Source organism: Sorex araneus, chromosome 6 (genome assembly GCF_027595985.1).
Source record: "Sorex araneus isolate mSorAra2 chromosome 6, mSorAra2.pri, whole genome shotgun sequence".
NCBI lineage: Eukaryota > Metazoa > Chordata > Mammalia > Eulipotyphla > Soricidae > Sorex > Sorex araneus.
In genome coordinates, this window is record NC_073307.1 from 85,677,732 (window position 1) to 85,700,209 (window position 22,478).

Here is a 22,478-nt window from a genome sequence, read left to right on the forward strand (position 1 = left end):
TTCAGAATAAATCTAGAGGCGGGCCCAGAAGATAGTACTGGGTGGGGGCTGGAGCAATAGCACAGCGGGGAGGGCGTTTGCCTTGCACGCGGCCAACCCGGGTTCGAATCCCAGCATCCCTTATGGTTCCCCGAGCACCGCCAGGAGTAATTCCTGAGTGCAGAGCCAGGAGTGACCCCTGAGCATCGCTGGGTGTGACCCAAAATCAAAAAAAAAAAAAGATAGTACTGGGTGAAGGTGCTTGTCTTGCATGCAGACAGCTGGGGGTTGATCCCCGAGAACTGCTTAGAATTTCTCAAGCCCCACCAGGAGTGATCTCTGAGCACGACCAGGTGTGGTCCAAAAGCCCAAAATAAATGTAATCAGCTAATAAATATAAGTAGCACAGTGGGTGGGGCATTTGCCTTGCACATGCCTGGCCCAGGTTCGATTTCTCTGTCCCTCTCGGAGAGCCCGGCAAGCTACTGAGAGTATCCCACCTGCACGGCAGAGCCTGGCAAGCTCCCCGGGGCGTATTTGATATGCCAGAAACAGTAACAACAAGTCTCACGATGGAGACGTGACTGGTGCCCGCTCAAGCAAATGGATGAGCAACGGGACGACAGTGACAGTGACACAGTAAATAGATATAAGTAAATTAAATCAATCAATCTGGACGCTCCCGCTTTCCCCTCTTTGGCTCTCTGTGACCTTAAAACTCACCAGATATAACCATTGCCTGTCCCAGAGAGTCTCTAGATTATTCATCCAGTTTGCATGAATAGAAATGAGAGAGGGCCAGCCACGCGGACAGTAAGAATTTGAAGGAAAAAAATTACTTCCTTTGTAGAAAAGTCACGGACGAGCCCGCCCCAGCTCTGCACCTCATCCACATCTCTAGGACACCCTGGACACCCTAGGGCCCGGCAGGTTGCACTGAACTTGGAGGCAGCAGCTTCCCAAGACGCCGGGAAGAGCCAGCCAGCTCCTCCCCAGTGGCCTTTGACCCTCAGCATCTTTCCCGACTGCCAGTATCTCCGTGAATCAACGGCATCCTGGCACCAGCTGTCTGAGTGACCTCCCACAAGCCCTTTACCCCTCTGACCTCGGTTTTCTCCTCTGACAAAGGAAGTTGAACTTTGGGTTTCCTCTGAGTTAGGAGACACCGTGACCTTTAAGTTGCAAACTGGTAACGTGACTCTTGCTGCCTCAGTCCACCCTCCTCCTTGGTCCCTCCTGAAGAGCCCTGGAGAGGGGCTGGAGCGATAGCACAGCAGGGAGGGTGTTTGTCTTGCACGCGGCCGACCCGGGTTTGATTCCCAGCATCCCATAGGGTCCCCTGAGCACCGCCAGGAGTGATTCCTGAGTGCAGAGCCAGGAGTGACCTCTGTGCATCACCAGGTGTGATCCAAAAAGCCAAAAAAAGAGCCCTGGAGAGCAGGGCCCGGGAGAAAGGGTCTCAGATAAAATAAAGACAGCAATGTAGATCTGAGTTTCATTCTCTCCCGCTGGGAAAGGGGCTCCTATGGGAACAAGAAAGTCGATTTGGAGCTGCAGAGGTAGTGCAGAGGTTACGGCATTTGCTTCACATGTGGCCAACGTGGGTTCGAACCCCGGCACCACCGTGGGTCCCCTAAGCCCTGCCAGGAATGATCCCTGAATGCAGAACCAGGACAAAGCCCTGAGCATTGTCACGTGTCGTCCCTACCTTCCCCTAAAAAAATCAAGGTGCTTTGAGTTGATCTTTCTACCTTCCCTCAGTGGACTGGAGCGATAGCACAGCAGGTAGGGTGTTTGCCTTGCACGCGGCTGACCCAGGTTCGATTCCTCCATCCCTCTCGGAGAGCCCGGCAAGCTACCAAGAGTATCCCACCCGCATGTCAGAGCCTGGCAAGCTCCCCGTGGCATATTCGATATGCCAAAAACAGTAAAAAGAAGTCTCACAATGAAGACCTTACTGGTGCCCGCTCAAGAGAATCGATGAACAACGGAACGACAGTGCTATAGAGAGTGCTACCTTCCCTCAGACATCCATCACGGGTCAGCAGAACATGGCAGAGTCCCTGAGGGAAGAATTGCCTGGAACTGTGTCATATTGGCTTTGGGTGATCATCAAATGTGTCATGTCCAGGAAGGAATTGGGGAGTCCTGGGTCCTTCTTTGAGTCCTCATCTCTGGCCTGCACAGCATTTCTTTTGAACCATAATTGAGACTCGCTTCATTTCTTCTCTCACCCTCTTGCCCACCTGCTTCCCTAAATACTCCTCAAACTCAGAAAGGCTACCACATTCCTTCCTGTACGAAACAAAAGAAAAAGAAAGAAAACATGGGAAGAGAGAGAGGGGGAGAGAGGGAGAGAGAGATAAAGAGAGGGGGAGAGAAAGAGGGAGAGAGAGATAAAAAGGGGGAGAGAGAGAGGGAGAGAAAGAGGGAGAGAGAGATAAAAAGAGGGGGAGAGAGAGGGAGAGAGAGATAAAGGGAGGGGGAGAGAGAGGGAGAGAGAGATAAAGGGAGGGGGAGAGAGAGAGGGAGAGAGAGATAAAGGGAGGGGGAGAGAGAGAGGGAGAGAGAGAGAGGGAGAGAGAGAGCCTCTTGAATTCGGACTCCAGCTACCAACCCCCAACATACATGGATTGGAAGCTGTTGAGGGGCCAGATGGGGGGTCATTGACAGGCAGATTCTTATTTCATCAATGAAATGAACCTAGACCTCAACGTCCTCAGAGCCAGTGAGGGAAAGAAGGCTCAGCCTTCTTTTAGGGAGTCTGTCTGACCCCCCAAGAAAACCTGAAAATCATAGCAGCTGGGAGCTGGAAGTTGATCTGCTGTGAGTTGAGAAGTCGAATGGGAAGCTTCTAGAAAGAGAGCTGAACCAAGGGAAGCCAGGCAGCTAGACAAGTCTCGAGGGACTGGGTTCAAACCAAACCACACTGCGCTCACCCAGCACCTCTGATTACTGGACTTGGGCCTGAAGATGTTCCATTTAGTGGGGGACTCCTTTGTGGGCCTTCCATCCTTCCCACCCCTAAGATTACCTTAAGAGACTTAGAGATGGTGCAATGGTTAGAGCAGGTACCACTCATTTGTCTGACATGGGTTCCATGTCTGCCACACATGGTTTCCCAAGCAAGGTTGCGTGCAACCTTGGAAGCTTTCGGGCACTGGGTTGGAGGGGGGGCGGGGGTGACCCTGGAGGTTCCTAGCACCACCAAGAGGATCTGGGTATCCCCAGCACTGCAGTGAATTTTTAGCACAGCAGTGAAAAGCATCTCATCATCAGATCCTGGAACTGAATCAATGGCCCAGTAGGCTGAGAATTACTGGTGAGGCCCTCAGGTGTCCTGAACACCACTGGGGAGCTCCCCCCCCCCACACACACAAAGAAACTATCACTGTCACTGTCATTCCACTGCTTATCGATTTGTTCAAAAGGGCACCAGTAACGTCTCCATTGTGAGACTTGTTGTTACTGTTTTTGGCATATCGAATATGCCACGGGGAGCTTTCCAGGCTCTACCATTCGGGCAAGATACTCTCGGTAGCTTGCCGGGCTCTCCAAGAGGGGCGGAGGAATCGAACACGGGTTGGCCACGTGAAAGACAAACGTCCTACCGCTGTGCTATCACTCCAGCCCATACACAAAGAAAACACCTAAAAAATCACTCTGCACCCCCCCACAAGTACTTAGACCATCTCCAGTGCTCAGCAAATTCATTGACTCTGTTCATGCTGCCCCATGGCATTCATCAGAGGCGCAGTCACTCAAAAGGAAGAGAGAGCTTTGAAGAAGCCCCTCTTCAACCCTTGTGGAGCCAGGCCCCGAGGCAGTGTCTTATGTGAGTTCTTCAGGACCCAGACTCAGAGAGGAAGTTACAGGAGGTTGATTGACGTCATCGGGGAAACATGCATGGAGGAAAGTAGAGGAGCAGAGAACAGCAACCCAGCATCAAGAGAACCCAAGGGTCATGCTGGAAAGGCGCGGGTTTCAAGAGTTGTCCTACCCAAACGCAGGGAAGCTGGGCCTCTCTCACTCGGCCTGCTGGCCATTGGCTGTGGCTGCCCTCGGTGGGACACGTGGCCTTGGCAAAGGTATCTCAATTGGGCACCCCATGGACCAGTCACCTACACTTCCGGCAGTTGGCAGAAGGGGGATCTCAACCTGGACATGGAGTTGGGCAGCTTATCTCAGCAAAGTCCACGGAGGTGTTCCCCATCATTTTAGGGCTCTTCCTCACTTGGGTATCACACCTAGAGGGGTCTACTTCACTGTGGGTGCCTTTCTAGTAAGGGCCAGAAACCAATTCTGGCCCCTTTATCCTGTAGATGGGATTAAAAAGAGGATCCTGATTATTCAGAGTAGCAGAAAGAGGCCTGGGAATGGAAAAAAGACGAGAACTGCCCTTGGAACAGCGTCTAGACAGCCCTGGACATGACCATGCTTTTACCTGCTGTTCATTATTCCAACAGACCTCTGCTCAAGGATTTATGCACTGGTATTGGGGCTTCAATTGGCTGTGTTTCGTCCAAGTATATATCACTTAACTGGGAGTGATCGGGTGTGGTCTCACCCCGGCCATCCATGCAGCATGGGGATGGGAGTAGGGAGAAAGAGAAAAACATCTGAGAAACAAGCACCCATTGGCGGGCATACACACGAACCCCCAAATGTCCACTGCCAAGTCAGAAAACATGGTGGCAACTTCTCTGTAACAAATCTAGGTCTAAAACCCCACGGAACCTAGGTCTAAAAGCCATGGAAAAGCTTTTTTTTAAACTTACAAAATGAAGCAGTAAGAATTTATACAGGATTTGTTCCTAAAGGAAAAGAGAGGGATGACAATAAGGGGGAAGATGGAGGGGGAGGAGGAGAAGAAATAAGAAGGAGAAGGAAGAGAAGAAGAAGGAAAAGGAGGAGGAGGAGGGGGGAGGAAGAGGAGGAGGGGGAGGAAGAGGAGGAGGAGGAGGAAGAGGAGGAGGAGGAGGAAGAGGAGGAGGAAGAGGAGAAGGAGGAGATGGAGGAGGAGGAGGAGGAGGAGGAGAAGAAGGAGAAGAAGAAGAAGAAGAAGAAGAAGAAGAAGAAGAAGAAGAAGAAGAAGAAGAAGAAGAAGAAGAAGAAGAAGAAGAAGAAGAAGAAGAAGAAGAAGAAGAAGAAGGAGAAGGAGGAGGAGAAGGAGGAGGAGAAGGAGGAGGAGGAGATTGTTAAGAAGAAGAAGAGAACAAGAAGGAAAGAACAAAAAGGACAAGAGGAAGAACAAGGAGAGAAACAAAGAGAAGAAGGAAGACAGCGATGACGAGGAGGAGGAGGAAGAGGACAACAAGGAGGAAGGAGGGTGGGGGAAGGGGCAAAGCAGTGGGGGTAGGGATGGTTGGGCCACACCTCATGGTGCTCAAGGGCTACTCCCAGTTATGTGCTCAGGAGACTCTGCGGTGCCAGTCACTGGACCAGGGTCAGCTGCCCACGACACATTAAACACCTTCGCTCTGGGCTGTCTCACCTGAGCCCTTCCTTTGCCTTTTTAGGTAAATTATCCACGGGGGCTGTGGCTCCCGGAAGACGGGGTTCCTATCTTCGTGTCTGAGGGACCGAGACTCACACAGGGCCCCTCTGGGGGGTGGCAGGTCACAGTTCAGGCACCTGTCTGCGGAGGAAGAAGGGAGGTGCCCCCACAGAGTCAGCCCCAAGGGAGCGGCCAGTTCCTGGGGGAGTCACTGAGGAAGGGGGAGAAGGAGAGGGGACAAAGAGGTCCCCTTTGACCCATTAGTATCTAGATCCCTGGGGCCCATTTTTCCTTCCTCAGATGCGACCTTTCCTCACCAGCACCCACATACCCACATGGAGAGTTCTAGAAAGAGGCTTGGAGAGAGATGTGGAGCGGAGAGGCAGGGATTCTGGAAGACATCGCCGCCTGCTGAGTGAAGAAGGCAGGCCTTACTGAGAGAGGCCAGGCCCTGCCTGTCCTGTGAGACTCCTACCAGTCCAGTCAGAGGACCAACCCTGGGCAGCAAACCCTTCTGAGGAGAAGTCATGAGAGAACAGAGGGGTACAGAAACCTTCTGCCGTCCAACCAACCATCGTCTTCCATAGAAGACACCAACGAGGGGAAGAACTCAGGGTCAGACTTCCCCTCACCCTGAGCTGGGGCGTGGGTGGGTTACCACACACACACACACACACACACACACACACACACACACACACACACACACACACGCACACACGGCTCTTCGGGCAGACCCTCAGCCTCCCCTTCTCTCTGAAAACCAACACCCCTAAGCAGGGCTGGGCCTCAGGGGAGACAAAGGAGGCTCCTGACGGCAGGTGCCTCCTTAAATCTCACACCCATGGCCGGTTTGCTGGCCAGGAAGTGGGGGTGGGGGATGGGGGGCGCCATTGTGTGCCTGTGGAGCAACTTCCGGTGAAAACAGTGGAGGTCCTTCCCCCGTTCCTTGCTCCTGTGGTTTGGCTTTGGACTCTCCCTTGGTAACCACACGCCCCCTCCTGTCCCCGTCCCGGTCTCCCTCCTCAGGTCTCACTTTCTCTCTCCTAGCTCAGCCCACTTTCCTGTCTTCTGGGAGTTCCGCCATCCGAGCCTTCTTGGAATCCAGGGGTACTTCCCCCCATCCCCACCCCTCACCCCTGCCAGCCTCATACTGTGTGTCTGCAGGGCCTTACGCCTCTCCAAGCCTGTTTTCTCCGCTCCCACAACAAGTCCCCCACCGCCCCAACCCCCCAGCGGAAAGAGTCTGAGCCCAGAGGAGGAACCGGCGCCCAAGTCCTTCTGAGGGACCGAGTGGGCCAGCCAACGGGAGCCTGGCGAGGGACGGCATCTGCAGAGGAAGCCTATGGCCAGACCAGCTAGATGCGACCACGGGGCCTTCAAGTCTGTTTTCTAGTAACCCCGAGACAAAGTCAAAACAAAACTCAGAGAACCGAGTGCAGGGGCTGGGAAGAGAGCACAGTGGTTGAGGCATTGCCTTGCAAGCGGTTGACCTCGTGGGGTTCTAGCCCCAGCACCATATATGGTCCCCTGAGCCCCACCAGGGACAATCTCTGAGCACAGAGCCAGAAGTCCGCCCTGAGAGCCACTGGGGAAGGCACCCTCCCCCCAAAACATAGAATAAAACCAAGTGCAACGAGCTACTCTGATGCCCGAGGCAGGCGCCCCAGCCCCCTCTTCCCCCCAGCCCTGTTTTGCTCACAGCCCCGGTAGCTAGAGGGTCTCCAGCCAGACCCCAGGGAGAGAGCCGCCAGGGGCAGCTTCCCCGTCACAGCGCAAGACATGACTTAACAGAATCTGGGGGTGCGAAAGCCCCCTGAAGGGCCACTGGCTGCACCCCCTTGCCCCCCCACAGCCCAACCTTTCACACCTTCCGCTAGAGATTCACCCAGGCTGACTGCCTCCGCGGCACGCACCCCGTCGCCCCTGAAAACCTTTCGAAATCAGGACCGCGGGTCACCTACCACGAGGCCTGACGGATCCGCTCGCCGGTGGAGAGGGGGTGGCCGGAAGTCCCACACCCACCGCGGGGACACCACGGGATCCTGGTGCCTTTGGGGTCGCTTCCCCTTGGAGCCAAGAGAAGCACGGGGTGCCGCCCCTACCCCCCTCCCACACCCCCATCATGGCCAATAAAGTTCGGCTCCAGGTCTCCAAGTGACTCGTTTGTACGTGGGTGCATGCCGGGCCCTAGGGCAGGACTCAGGGGTACAGCCTCAGACTGGAGCGAGCAACGCTGCTCAGCTTCCCCCCTCCATAGCACCCACCCACTGCAGTCTGGCCAGGAGGGTCACTGTCACTGTCATCCCATTGCTCATCGATTTGTTCGAGCGGGCACCAGTAACGCCTCTCATTGAGAGACTTATTGTTCCTGTGTTTGGCATATCCAATACGCACGGGGAGCTTGCCAGGCTCTGCCGCGCGGGCTCCATACTCTCGGTAGCTTGCCAGGCTCTCCGAGAGGGGCGGAGGAATCGAACTCGGGTCAGCCGCATGAAAGGCAAACGCCCAACCGCTGTGCTATTGCTCCAGTCCGCACCACAGCCAGGAGGGTACTGCTACTAAATAACCTAGTGACCCCAGCCCAGTCCTGAACCCTGGGGGGGGGAAGGGTGTCGGGATCTTTCTCCAGGTGAACTGATACCCCTTTCTTGGCTAGCAAGACGAAGCCCCTCACTCATTCTTTTTTTTTCCTGTTTTTGGGTCCCACCCGGCGATGCTCAGGGGTTCCTCCTGGCTCTGCACTCAGGAATTACTCCTGGTGGTGCTAAGGGGACCCTATGGGATGCCGGGGACCGAACCCGGGTTGGCATATGCAAGGCAAGTGCCCTCCCCGCTGTGCTATGGCTCCGGCCCTCCCTCCACTCACTCTTACACTCTTTCTCTCTCTCTGTCTCTGTCTCTCTCTGTCTCTCTCTGTCTCTCTCTGTCTCTGTCTCTGTCTCTCTCTCTCTCACACACACACACACAGAGCCACGGCCCTGCCAGCTGGGCCCCCACTGTGCCCCGATATCGCCTGCCTTGGGTCCTTGCTGTGTGTGTGTGTGTGTGTGTGTGATCCCCTTTGATCGCTTTTTTATTGTTGTTGTTGTTGTTGTTGTTGGGGGGGCAAGCTTTGATTTGGGGCTTCTGAGTCGACACCCCGGGCACCCCCTCCGCGCGGCCCCCTCTGCCCTGTCCCCACCAGCCCCCTTTGATGCCTCCGTCTCTTAAGCATCGGGGTCTGCCACCGGGACTGGGGGAGGCACATTTAAAGCTGTTTAAATTGACAGAGCGGGCAAATAGGATTAACTCTGTGGGCCCAGAAGGGGCGAAGGGGTGGGGGTGGGGGGGTCGTGCGAGGGGGGGAGAGGTGTCGCTGGGCTTACATGGGCAAGGAGAACAGCCGCTGTGTGCCCACAGCCGCCGGGGGCTGGGGCTGGTGGCTGGAGCCAGCCAAGAATTCTCGACCTGGGAGGTAGCGGGGAGCTTGCAATCTGCCGCTGATTGGATTAGACATGGTGTGAAATTCGGAGCAGGGCTGAGAGGCTGGGGCGGGGCCCTGCTGCCAAGGAGAAGGAGGACGATGAGGAGGAGCCTGCAATGGGGGCGCCAGCCTCTGCCCCAGCGAGCAGGCCTGGGTCTCAGCCACCACATCACAGCCCTGCAGGCCTCCCCCCTGCCCCCCCAGCCCTGTGACACCACCTTCTCCCCCCGCCCGCCCCAGAGGCAGGAGCCCGGCCTTCCAAGTCACTGGTCCTGGGCAGCCTCGGCCTGATGATCTTTCTTCGCCTTTTGCTTTATCTCCCTTTCTGTCATCTTCTTTGTCTCCCTCCCCCTGGCATGGTCTGTTTCATTCCGTGCAACCCCACGCTGGGTTATAGGGGGCCGAGGTGGTGGGAGGTGGGGGGGCGTGGGGGGGGGAAGCCGTCTGGGAGCCTCGAGCCTCATTCCACTTGTGTTTTTTCTCTTTGAGGGAACGGGGACCTCCGGATGTACATCTCGGGGGGCGGGGGGTGGGGGGGTAGACGGGGTGTCTTCTCTCGAAGCTTCACCCAGACAAGCCCGGCGGGAGAGGGAGCGAGTGGGTGGGGGGCTGGGAGACGACGGATCGGGGCCTGAGTCGTTGACAAGGTGGGAGCCTTCTGGACAAAGGCGAGGCCGGCCATCAGGGGTGGTGGTGTCTGGGCGGTGGGGAAATAGGACAAGAGGGAGAAGTTGAGGGGATGATGGAGATGGGGGAGGGGGTGAGGGTGGGCGTCAGGCCTCGTTCATCCCCACCCTGGAGGGAAAAGCGCAGTCTCTGATCTCTGGAGTTGGCGATACTGGCCTGTAGCAGACAACTAGACACACCCTGATTTTTTTTTTTAAAACAAGTAAGGCTTTTTAATTAATTAATTAATTAATCAATCAATCAATCAATTAATTAATTATTGCTTTTTTTAGTCACACCCAGCGATGCTCAGGGGTTGCTCCTGGCTCTGCATGCCGGAATTGCTCCTGGCAGTGCTTGGGGCACCCTATGGGATGCGGGGGATTGAACTCGGGTCAGCCGCATGCAAGGCAAATGCTACTGTACTATCGCTCCTTCCTTCTCCCCGATTTTTTTTTTTGGAGAGGGGGAAGGATAGTTGGGCATACTCGGCAGTGCCTGGGCTACCCCTGCCACAGTGCTCTGGGATTCCTCCCAGCTGTGCTCAGGGGACCACACGGGACAAGGAATGAGCCTTGGAGCTTTGGTCCTCGGAGCCGTCTCTCCTTGAGTCCGTCTCCATGGGAAGGCGCCACACCACTGGCGCTCAAGGAAGCATGTGGGGCCGGGGATCGAGTGCCACGGACACACCTCTCTCAGGAGCTAGCTCCCGCCCCGACAGTGCTCGTAGCCCTGTTAGTCTTCCTCCTTCGCTGCGCCTCGCCTGTGATTCCACCTCTGCCTCCTGAGCTGCATCCCACCTGTCCCTTTCAGCCAGGCTTTCTTCCTTCTCGGTCGCCAGGTCTGAAGCAAAGACCAGGGTCCGCCTTCCCCTCCCCTGCTTGGGGGAGTCACCACCGTCAGGCTGGGAAAGAGTTTGGTGCTTAGGGTGCAGGTTCAGGACAAACCCAATCCTGGTTCAGTTCCACCCCCACATGGTCCCCGGAGCATCTCTGGGTTCGGCCCTGGGTCCCGGTGTCCTCGGGGCAGCCCAGGTAACGGCCAGCACTGAGGGTCCAGAGCAGCATCGCATCCTCGGGGTCTGGCGTGTAATCCGGGAGGGCGGCTGGCTGAGAATTGCTGGTGGCTACCCTGCATTTCCTGAGCATCTCTGAGGATGACTCCGCCAAGGAAAAGGAAAAAAAGGGAAGTTACCAATATCCTGTAGAGGAAATATCACACATATATGCACACACATATGCACACACACGCACATGCATATCCATCTAGCTACATAGACATGGCTGGTTTGGTTTTCATTTCTTTTATTTGGGGTCCTTCCCTGGAGGTGTTCAAGAGACAGTGCACCCCAAATGGTCCCCTGAGCCCTGCCAGGAATGATTCCCTGAGCACAGAATCAGGAGTAACTCCTGAGAGCTGCTAAACGTGGGCTCCAAACTATAGCACTGTAGCACTGTTGACTCGTTCATCGATGTGCTCGAGCGGGCACCAGTCATGTCTCCATTGTGAGACTTGTAGTGACTGTTTTTGGCATATCGAATATGCCACAGGTAGCTTGCCAGGCTCTGCCATGTGGGCGGGATACTCTCGGTAGCTTGCCAGGCTCTCCGAGAGGGGCAGAGGAACTGAACCCGGGTCGGCCGTGTGCAAGGCAAACGCCCTACCCACTGTGCTATCGCTCCAGTCCCTGTGCTATCGGCCCCAAACTAACAATAAATAAATGGGTGTAAAATAGAAGAACGTACATCCGTGTCAGAACACAATGTAAAATAGAGGGGCATAGATCGGTACCAACTCCACTCATCTTCCCACAGTCCTCCCTTTGGCTTTTTGACGAGGCTCCGACTGGGCCCTGAAGCTGACTCCGTGTCTGAAAGCACTTGCTTGCCAGTCTGAGGCCCCAGATTTGACCCTGGGTGCTGTCCGCGTGCTCGGGACGCCCTGCACCCACACCAGTCTGTGATCTCTGGCACCCAGCTAAGTGCTCACGAGCCCCGAAGCTGAACACTGTCGTCTTCCTGAGCCCCACGGTTCAGATGCGTGGGCCTGGGTGAGTGCGTGTGTGAGTATCCAGCAACCTCTGGAAAGCCAGAACCTGAGCGAGCCTCCCCACACACACACCACCCCCCACACGTGGACACATGGACGGCACCGTGAGGAAAGTGTGTCACACACACACACACACACACACACACACACACACACCAGCAACTGATGTGTGAGCATTGAAACAGATGATTGGTGGGGCTGGAGCACAGCGGGTAGGGTATTTGCCTTGCACGTAGCCGACCTGGGTTCAATTCCCAGCATCCCATAGGGTCCCCCAAGCACCATCAAGAGGAATTCCTGAGTGCAGAGCCAGGAGTAACCCCTGAGTATTGTGGGTGTGACCCAAAAAGCTAAAAAAAAAAAAAAAGCAAAAACCAAAAACCAGATGACTGAGCCCTGGCAAGCACCACCGCCAAGTGTATCACACCTTACCCCCACCTCCAGGGGAGCTACGGTCCCGGGCACCTGACCCTGAAGGTGGCCCTATGCCTAAGGCGGGGTCCGGAGGGATGATTCAAGGGACTAAACACAGGCTTTGTACACAAGAGACTCAGGTTCCACCCCCAGCAACGCACGGGCCCCCGAGCTCTGCCAGGAGTGATTCCTGAGCACAGAGGCGGGGGTCAACATGAGCACAACCAGGTGTGGCCAAGAATTCAAGAAATGGGTTAATCTAAGTTGTAAACGGCTTCAAAGGAGAAAGAAGTTCACTTCCTCTCTTGCTCTCACCTGATTCAGCACATCCCCATCCTGGGCCACCCAACCACATCCCTGCCATACCTCTTGAAAGGTGCGGTCGTCCGGCAGAGAGAAGAGTTCGGGAGCCCTTACATCTCAGCATGCACGCACATGCATGCACGCGCGCACACACACACACACACACACACACGAAGTACAGACCCTGCTAGCCCCCAGCCCTGTAACCACTCGCCCCCAGCTCTCCAGAGCAGGACAGAGACTCTCCAAGACTCGCTGTGAGTCATCCCCGCCCTCCTCTCCCATCCAGTCTGGCTTGACATTTGTATTGGCCCAGAGACTTTGACAGAAGGAACCTTCTGGAACCTCTCAGCCCATGTCTTCAGAGGTCTGCTTGCTTCTGCTTTTTGGGACCTGACCTGGGATGGAAGAGACCCGCCAGGGGGCGCTAGACAGAGGATGGACTTCTCAGGGCCCCCCAGAATGGAGTCCAGGGAAGGACCGTCCCCCGGCCCCCATCAGGATGGCTCCTTCCGGTCAGCGCCGCCCGCCTTGCTGCTCTGTGGAATTGCTTAAGCGTGCAGAGGGATGGACTCCTGGGAACCTGGTCCTTTGTGACCACGGAAGTGGCCCCTGCCAATGGCAGCCCCCACTTCTTTGTCATCTTGTTCAGCTCCTGCTGGAGGGATGGGCTGGGGACAGCCTACGACAAAACAGACACGAGGCAGCCCAGGCTCCAAGTCCTTACCACTGGTTAGGAAGCCACCAGCTGCCACGTGGCTGCAAACCACCGTGAGAACCACCGGGGTGCTCAGAACATGGTGAACGAGCCCCCGGGGCGACCTCACATGCAGAGGCTCTTGGGAAAGTGTCGGACAGCCCTGAACAGTGTTGGGCGCCAGGATGCCCACCCGTGGTTGGCTGTTGTCTCCTTCATGCCACGTGTCTCCAGTGTCTTTGTGGCTGAGGTGCGGCACCTCCCCAGGTCCCCACAGGCCCGACGACCAGGAGGTGATTTCCTCCACCCATTCACCCCCCTCTTAGAGCAGCTCTGCAATCAAAAACGTTCTCAAACACGTGGAAGAGCGTCTTGTCCGGAGATGTGGTGTTTTGTCGGTGGCGGTGGAGAACTCGATCCTGCATTCTTGACCTGGGGGGGATGAGGGGGCATTCACAGAGCACCAAGTGGACAGTGGCCACTCAGTGAGTCCTGGAGAATGGCCTAGGGTGAGACGGTGGCCAAGCAGGTAAACTTACAACAGACGTTCAACTCATTGTTTGAAATAGTCATTCAACAGAGCCCAGGGGTCGGAGGGTGGGGGGAGCAAAGCTTTTTAACTAATCTGAACTCAAGAACTTGTCTTCTAAATAAACCCAGTGGGGGCTGGAGTGATAGCACAGCGGGGAGGGCATTTGCCTTGCACGTGGCCGACCTGGGTTCGATTCCCAGCATCCCATAGGGTCCCCTGAGCACCACCAGGAGTAATTCCTGAGTGCAGAGCCAGGAGTGACCCCTGTGCATCTCCGGGTGTGACCCAAAAAGCAATAAGTAAATAAATAAATAAACCTAGTGTCCTTTGTGAGTGAACTCTGGATATATAAGCTACAATATGATCACACAGTGGAACCGTAATGAGTATGAGACATAGAGGAGGACTTTGGCACCATATGTGCCATCTGGCTCCGTGGGCCCCATATGGAACGTTTTTGATGTATATACAATTAGGTGACACAGAAGACTCGAATGTATGCCGTGTACTTCCATTCTGTGCAAAGGGCAAGAGCAACGATTGTGTATATTTTCGTGTGTTTGCACTGGCATACCGAAGTACTGCAAAACCACACATAGAAATTAACAACGATGTTTGCCCCTGACAGAAGCAAAAACACAGCTTGCTAAGAGGTGAATTAAAATGTATCATAAGACATTTTTTTAATTTGATTTCATTTCTTATTTCATTTGTTTTGATTTTGCACCATGTGAATTATATTATCTAATCTCAAAAAATGTGGGTGGCAGGATATTTACTTGTCCTGATTTCATTAAAAAAAATAGTACAAGAAGGAAAAAAGAAAAAATAGGATCAGAGACTTTGGAACTATGTGGAACTCTGTCTACTTACGTTGCCTCAAATAACCTCAGGATGCACAAAGAGTCTGAAAATCAGTTGAAGGAAGGAGGCAGAATGAAGAGGTAAATGTTTTATGATGTTTCCAAGAACCCCCAGCCAGAAAGATACCTGACGGGGCAGTGGACAAAAATGATTTTCCAGACCAGAAGTGTCCACCAGCCATCAAGAAATGCTAGGGTGGGCTGGAGAGATAGCACAGCGGGTAGGGCGTTTGCCTTGCACGCGGCCGACCCGGGTTCAAATCCCAGCATCCCATATGGTCCCCTGAGCACGGCCAGGGGTGATTCCTGAGTGCATAGCCAGGAGTAACCCCTGTGCATCGCCAGGTGTGACCCAAAAAGCAAAAAAAAAAAAAAAAAAGAAATGCTAGGGTGAGGGGGCTGGAGCAATAGCACAACGGGTAGGGCGTTTGCCTTGCACGAGGCCGGCCCGGGTTCGATTCCCAGCATCCCATATGGTCCCCCGAGCACCACCAGGGGTGATTCCTGAGTGCAGAGCCAGGAGGAACCCCTAAGCATTGCCAGGTGTGACCCAAAAAGAAAAAAAAAAGAAAGAAATGCTAGGGTGAGTTTCTATCTAGACTTGGGACTCTCACACTAAATATTCACGTTGGTAGATGCAGACTAAGGTGGCATCAAACAAAGGTTGGTGTTCCAGGCCCATGGTTCTATGAGGGTTACAGCGGCCCCAAGGTTTCTTAACAGCGATGAAGATGTGTTCCGTTCTCTCACATGCTTTAGTAGAAGCTGCAGATCGGGAAGTCTGAACCCGTTTTCTGGGTGATGGAGGCGGGGGGGGGGGGGGGGTGTCGGGGCCGGTTAACTTGGGTGCCACACCTGGACAAGGTGAAATAAATTGTGCTCATTAAATTCACATTCCTTTCCGAAATATAAATACAGAACACGAGTCAGGAATGTCAAATTAAAAACAGGGATGTAGACGCCCTCCCCTTCCAGTTACTGAAACGAGTGAAGGGCGGATGGTCTCACCTCTGTGAAAGACGCATCACGCTGGGGTGTCTTGTTTTCTGTTTTGTTTTTTTTTTTTTTAATTTGCAGTTGGGATTTCAATTATTTTTCTGAAACAAAGACAGCTCTGTGGCTGCCTACTGCTGGGAAGGAGGGTCCAGCTGCCAGTAGAGGGCAGTGACGCCTTTGCCAAACGAGGAAAGTGTGGCCGTGAGGGTGTGAGTGATCAGGCTGGTGTGAGCAGAAGAGCATGTGCTGAGTCTGAGTGAGTTTGAGTGTGCTGGTGTGAGTGTGGGGGTCTGCTGTTGTGACAGAGAGTGTGTCTGTGAGAGAATATGTGAGCATGAGTGAATGTGTTGCTGTGAGTGTGAGTGTGTGAGTCTGTTGGTGGGAAAGAGTGAGTGTGTCTGTGAGAGAATATGCGAGCGTGTGTGAATGTGTTGGTGTGAGTGTGAAAATGTGTGAGTCTGTTGGTGGGAGAGTGAGTGTGTCTGTGAGAGAATATGTGAACATGAGTAAATGTGTTGGTGTGAGTGTGAGTGTGGGAGTCTGTTGGCGTGAAAGAGTGAGTGTGTGAGTCTGTGAGAGAATATGCGACTGTGTGTGAATGTGTTGGCGTGAGTGTGAAAATGTGTGAGTCTGTTGGTGTGAAAGAGTGAGTGTGTGAGTCTGTGAGAGAATATGCGAGCGTGTGTGAATGTGTTGGTTTGAGTGTGAAAATGTGTGTGTGAGTCTGTTGGTGTGAATGAGTGTGTGAGTCTGTGAGAGAATATGCGAGCGTGAGTGAATGTGTTGGTGTGAGTGTGAAAATGTGTGAGTCTGTTGGTGTGAATGAGTGTGTGAGTCTGTGAGAGAATATGTGAGCATGAGTGAATGTGTTGGTGTGAGTGTGAAAATGTGTGAGTCTGTTGGTGTGAATGAGTGTGTGAGTCTGTGAGAGAATATGTGAGCATGAGTGAATGTGTTGGTGAGCGTGAGTGAATGTGTTGGTGGGGTGTGGGAGTCTGTTGGTGTGAATGAGTGTGTGAGTACGAGGAGGTGAGTGACTGTCGGTGTGAGTGTGCGAGTATGCCGGGGTGTGGGAGAACATGTGAGTGAGTGCTGTGAATGCATCGGTGTGCGTGTGAGTATGTTGGTGAGAGTGTGAGTGTGTGGGTGCGTGTATGAATGCATCCCTGTGAGACAGCATGAGAGCACGCTGGTGTGAGAGAGGCTGTGAGTGTGAGTGACTGAGCATGTGATTATGATGTCTGTCAGGGCGAGAGTGAGAGAGTGAGTGTGTGTGTGTGTGCGCGTGTGTGTACATTATATTTAAGCTCATATACTTCTCTATCCCTCCTCCCCAAAGTCAACCTCTTCCCGCTGATTCTGTCATGACAAAATGACCTGCCTTGCGTCCACACAGCGCCTGTGATGGACAGTTGAGGTCAGAGTCCTTGACCCACCAAAGCCCCTCGGGCTAGACTTGCCGAACCCTCTGTGTGCTGAAATGAACTTGAATTCAACATTGATACCTTCTTAATAACATTCAGAAACTACAGGGATTGTTTCCTGGGAAAAGAAGATGCCGCCTCCCCCCCTCTCCCACCACCCCCCGCCCCCCCGGCCCGGAGGGCCTCTGACCCCTCTTTGTCTCCCGCCAGGCACCATATCTAATCACAGGGAATGAGAGGTGGCCCCCAGCAGACCTGGGCCCTTTCCGGGTGGCAGGGGCAGGCAGTGGCAAGCACCGGGCCTCGATTGCAGGCTGCTCAGATATTTCAGGGTACAAAGAAGCAGCTGTCGAGCGGGCCCGGTGCGCTGGGGTGGGAGAAGCAAGTCAGACTGATAATTAGCCAGCGCGGGTTCCTGCCCCGAAGACTTCTCACACTCACCCCGCTGGGGCGGGGCGGGGGGCACCTTGGACCCAACCCACTGCCTTCAAATCTGCTCCAGATGAGCAACTTCCCGGGCACCCCCTTCTCCATCCACTCCAAGAAGTAAAAACCTTCGACTCCAGAGTCCTGCATGGGGGCTCTGGGAACAGCACCAAGAGTTGTTGTTTTTTTGTTTTTTGTTGCTTTTTTTTTTTCCTCAGGAACTTGGTTATTTCTCGGGAGGACTGACAATGGTCATCAGGGCTGTGCCAGCCCCTACCAAGCACCCACGGGGTCCGAATCAACAAACTGGCAGCCTCTGGGCACCCGACAGAACACAAAGGAGGACCTCACACACACACACACACACACACACACACACACACACACACACACACACAAAAGACCACTCACGCTGACAAGCCGTCAGCCACGTGGAGACCTGGATGAGAATAAGGTGACCAAGAGCACACGGGAAGATGCGGAGGCGAGAGGGGGTTGACAGAAAGGCAACGGGAGACTCGTACCTTCTCCACATCATCGTCCTTCACTTCGGGAGGGAGGCTCCTTCCCGGCTGGTTTCCTGCCATGCATGTCATCGAGCCCTCAGAGGGGCCGAGAGCGAGTCCACCTCAAGAGTGACCAGTTCTACGATAAAAAAAAATCCATTGCTGACAGTCAGGTCCACAGCTTAGGGGACTCGTGGATGTTGGCTTGGCCGCATGCAAGGCAAACCCGACATTCACGAGTTCCCTAAACTGGCTGGGGGGCTGGAGCAATAGCACAGTGGGTAGGGTGTTTGCCTTGCATTCAGTCGACCCGGGTTCAAGTCCTTTGTCCCTCTCGGAGAGCCCGGCAAGCTACCGAGAGTATCCCGCCAGCACAGAAGTTTGGCAAGCTCCCCGTGGCATATTTGATATGCCAAAAACAGTCACAACAAGTCTCACAATGGAGACGAGACTGGTGCCCACTCAAGCAAATCGATGAGCAATGGGATGACAGTGATACAATGATACAGGGAATGTCGGGGTCTACCAGGCCCAGCCTTATTCCTAAGCATGAAGATCCTTGTGGGAAGTCAGGAGGCCCCCAGATTCCTCGAGACAAGGATGGGGGAGCTGGAGTAATAGCACAGCGGGGAGGGTGTTTGCCTTGCACGCAGCCGACCCGGGTTCGATTACCAGCATCCCATAGGGTCCCCTGAGCACCACCAGGAGTAATTCCTGAGTGCAGAGCCAGGAGTAACCCCTGCGCATCACCGGGTGTGACCCAAAAAGCAAAAAAAAAAAAAAAAAAAAAAAGCGAGGACCGGAAGCTCAAAGTGGAGGATTCAAGCAAAGTGTTAGAAAGAAGGGGGTCTGGGGGGCTGCCCACATCTCCCTCAACACTGTGGATCGGGTGGCACTCATGAACTTACACTGCAAGCAGCCGAAAGGAAATGTGAAAACGGAAGAACGCCTCAGCCGTGGTTTGCAGGGGTGGGTGGGTAGGAGTCTTTTGGGGTTTTCTTCCCTCACCCCTTGCACGTCACTGCTTGGCTCTGCATCTGAGCCTGCAGCTGATTCCAGAAAGGAGCAGGGGGTCCAAAACTGGCATCTCCTTGGTCCTCTAACCACCACGACGCCCCACACAAGGAAGAATACCACCTCCTGCCCCTGGGTGAGGCTGGTTGTAGCAAGAGAGACTGAAGGGGAGCCTGGGGAGGTCATTCCGAGCTGGGAGAGCCGGCAAGGGGAGAGAAGCTCTGTCAATACAGTGGAATCCACATGGGTGCAGGTGGTGGGTGCCCACCCTTCTGTAAAATGGTTCTATAGGAGCCTTGAGAGCACTGTGGAAGGGGTCTGTCATATTACGGACAGGTATGAAGTGACTGAGGGGAGACAGAGAGAGCGCGCAGCGGGCCGGGCGCTTGCCTTGCACAATGCCGACCAGAGTTCGATCCCTGGCATCACATATGGCCCTGTGGTCCTCCAGCACAGAACCAGGAGTAAGTCCTGAACGTCAGCAGGGCTGGACCCCAAACCAAATTTTGAAAGTGATGAGAGGGGTCAGAGAGAGAGCACAGTGGGTGGGGAGCTTTCCATGCATGCCACCCACCCGCGTCCAATCCCCAGCATCCCATCCGGTCCCTCGAGCACTGCCGGGAGTGATTCCTGTATTCAGACCCACAAGGTAGCTCTGAGCATGGCCAGCTGCAGCCCCAAAACCAAAGGAAAAAATACAAAAAAAAAAATGACTGAGAAGGATAAACACAGTCCTCATGATTGGATAACCAGGTGCAACCTCGTGTTACATAACTAAGAGGCTTCATTCCCTTGATCCCCTCAAACCTAAAATTCCTCGCAATAGAGGAATTTTAAAAGTCTTCTCCTGGGGCCGGAGAGGTAGGAGACAGTTTAAGGCACTTGGCCCGTCATACACTCCACCCCTGTTCGATCCCCAGCAGCACATTCAGTGTTCCCAGCCAGGAGTGATCCCTGAGCACAGACCCGGAGAGTCAAGAGGTGTGGCCAGAAGCAGGGTCCTCCCCCACCCCCAAATTCCTCTTCTTTTACAGAGAAGGGAACTGAGGCGCAGAGAACCAAAGCGATTGGGCCGAGGTGACGCAGCTGAAGGGGTCGGAGCGATAGCACAGAGGGTAGGACGTCTGCCGTGTACGGGGGCCGATCCAGGTTTGATCCTCTGCATCCCATAGGGTCCCCCGAGCACCGCCAGGAGTGATTCCTGAGTACAGAGCCAGGAGGAACCCCTGAGCATCGCCAGGTGTGACCCAAAGAGAAAAAGAGAGAGAGAGAGAGATGATTAGCTGGGTTGGAGCGATAGCACAGCAGGTAGGGCATTTGCCTTGCACACAACCGACCCAGGTTCGATTCCTCTGTCCCTCTCAGAGATCCCGGCAAGCTACCGAGACTGTCTCACCTGCATGGCAGAGCCTGGCAAGCTACCCATGGTGTATTAGATATGCCAAAAACAGGGGCTGGAGCAATAGTACAGCGGGGAGGGCGTTTGCCTTGCTGATTCCTGAGTGCAAAGCCAGGAGTAACCCCTGTGCATTGCTGGGTGTGACGAAAAAAAAAAAGTTAAAAAAAAAAGATATGCCAAAACCGGTAACAACAATTCTCACAATGGAGTCGTTACTGGTGCCCATTCGAGCAAATCAATGAATAACGGGAAGACAGTGCTACAGTGACGCAGCTGATGTCAATGACTGACTGAAGGTTGACTCGAGCAAGGACCTTCTGCCTCCTTGTCTCCCCCCACCACCCCCACCCTGAGAGCCCCTTTCTGGGTGGGGGGGATGCGGGAAGGAGGAAGCAGCAGGCAGGGCCCTGGGCCTCCATCCCCTCTGGACTCCAGCTCCTGGGGAAGGCAGAACCCCACCATCTGAGACCCCCCAAGGACTTGGGGGGCCCTTCCACTGGAACCCGCCCACGAGAGGGAAGGAACAGGGGTGGGAATGGGGACACGGAGGACCGTGGGAGAAGAAGCAACGGCCCGAGAGCCCAGGGGCTTGGCGTCCGGTCCTCACCGTGCTTCGGACGATGGCTTCAGGCATCTCCGCGAGCCTCAGGGTCGCCCTGAGGAAAAGAAGGTACCAGAGCAAGTGATTCTCAGGGCCCTTCCGGCCCGGAAACATGCCGCTGAAACACCCGTCTGTGCTCACATGCCCACGCACACCTGCACGCAGATGACACATGTCAGCACCAGGCACTTCACGACTCGATGACCAAGTGCCTGTGGCGACAAAGCAATGGGAGTGCTCAGCTCGGAATTTTTTTTTCCTTTTTTTTTTAAATTAAATCACCGTGAGATACAGTTATAAACTTTCCTGATTGAGTTTCAGTCATCCGATGATCAAGCACCCATCCCTTCACCAGTGCACATTTTCCACCACCAATGTTCCCAGTATCCCTCCCACCACCCCCACCCCATCCCGTCCCCCCCCCCCCGCCGCCCCTGTGGCAAGCACCTTCCTTCTTACTCTCTCTCTACTTTGGGGCATCCTGGTTTGCAATACAGATACTAAGAAGCCACCATGTTTGGTCTCTAGTCTACTTTCATCAGCTCAGATTTAAAGGTGAGCCTTTGACCGAAGTTCAAACATGGAAGCTTGGTAACTGTATCTCATGGTAAATCAAAAAAAAGGGGGGGAGGCAGGGAATAATAATGTCACTGTCACTGTCATCCCGTTGCTCATTGATTTGTGCGAGCGGGCACCAGTAACATCTCTCATTGAGAGACTTCTTGTGTTTGGCATATCCAATATGCCACGGGTAGCTTGCCAGGTTCTGCCGCATGGGCTTGATACTCTCAGTAGCTTGCCGGGCTCTCCGAGAGGGGCGGAGGAATTGAACTTGGGTCGGCCGCGTGAAAGGCGAACGCCCAACTGCTGTGCTATCGCTCCAGCCTGGGGAATAATAATAAAATAATAAAATAAAATTAATATTCTGAATTAAGAAAAGTAATGTGGAGTTCATCCCCAATTCAATCCGCTTAACCAATGGCTGAAAAAATAGCAGTACTCCTACATTTTAAAAAACAAAAATAATAAAAATTTTTAAAAAATAAAGGTGAGCCTTTGATTTTCAGCATCAAACCCAGCCATTTCTGTTCCTGGTCAGCTTGGGGGTACCCAGAAGAGAGTTTCAACCCCGAAGGTAGAGGATCAGAAGGTTCGGGATTCTGGCTGAAGTCCCTGGATGCTGGTTATTATTATCATGACAGACATGAGCTATGTCTATGGGCCATTGGACACCATAATGAGACCCCCGCGCGGGCACCCAGCCCTTGCATATGCTGAGTTCCCTGGGCAGGGATGGTTTCCCTGGAAACACAGATCATTAGGAGATGCCTTCTACCTGCTCTCTGCCTAAGGGACCTCCTGAGAACGAGGCTCCTATCCCAAGACACACCTTGCTGGGAGGTGATTTTTGTTGGTTTGTTTGGGCTTCTGGGACACATCCAGCAGTGCTCAGGGGTTCCTCCTGACTCCCTGCTTGGGAGATGCTCCTCGCAGTGCTTGGGAACCCTACGCAGTGCTGGGGGTGGGCTACAGGCCAGGCCCGTGCTGTAACGGGAGAAGGCAGAGAAGGGACCACTAAGAAAATGATGGCTGGAGGAATCGGTCGGGATGGGAGACGTGTGCTGAAAGTAGATAATGGAGCAAAC